This window comes from Arachis ipaensis, chromosome B01 (genome assembly GCF_000816755.2).
Source record: "Arachis ipaensis cultivar K30076 chromosome B01, Araip1.1, whole genome shotgun sequence".
NCBI lineage: Eukaryota > Viridiplantae > Streptophyta > Magnoliopsida > Fabales > Fabaceae > Arachis > Arachis ipaensis.
The window spans coordinates 131,608,277-131,609,088 of NC_029785.2; the positions used below are offsets into that span (position 1 = coordinate 131,608,277).

General features: G+C 25.1%; 1 protein-coding gene across 1 annotated transcript in view; it reads left to right on the forward strand.

Moving 5' to 3' along the window:
• Positions 586-812, forward strand: part of LOC107639352 — a gene marked incomplete in the record, with an annotated part of 4,619 nt that continues 4,392 nt past the window's right edge. Inside the window, 1 exon segment of the mRNA XM_016342828.2 lies at positions 586-812.

Genomic DNA, 812 nt, shown 5'->3' on the forward strand with positions numbered 1-812 from the left:
TTTAAGGAAAAATGAACAACGTTATCCAAACAAAAGTAAAAATATTCATTTACTAATTTAAAAAGATACTTATCAAAAAAACTAAAATTGGTAATAACTTTATAATACACGGATTGAAGAAATTATTTTGTATATATTCCCAGAGATAACAACATTATAACAAAAATATCTATTTTGCTAATAGTAATTCAAATATGAAAACAACGTTAATTAATAGTGATATTGATGTATACTTAATGGTCCCAAACAAGCACACATGACAAAATTCATTCAAAAAGAAAAGAAGAAGAAAAGAAAGAAAAAAAATGAAAGAAACATGAGGAAGCTTTTTTTTTAAGAGTTTGTTTTTTCTTTTAAATTAAAGATAGAGAAATTTAAACTCGCGGTCTCTAAATAAATATGAAAAGACTATATACCGTTTGAGTTATAATTCAGTTGGCTATTTAAAAATCTGTTATTAATAAATAAAATATTACATGTATAAAATAAAATTTAAATTGTTGACATATATTTAAATAAATGGATAAGTTGACCACTCGATCAATTCAACTTAATTTGAAACACGAGGAAGCTGATAGTAAAATGTGGAGTTGCCAACTGTCGGCAGGTTCTCTCCTTTGAAGCTTCCTTTGGTTATATTTTGGCTGTATAAATATGCTCTTTTTTTTTTTCGAAACACACTAAAATTTCAAATAAAATATACACATTTTAATTTTAATTATTAACATAATTGCAGTTAATAATTCCAGTTTCCAGTTTCCAACTTAGGTTAAGGTAGTTTCCTAGTAGCCATGTTCTGAAATCTGTAAACT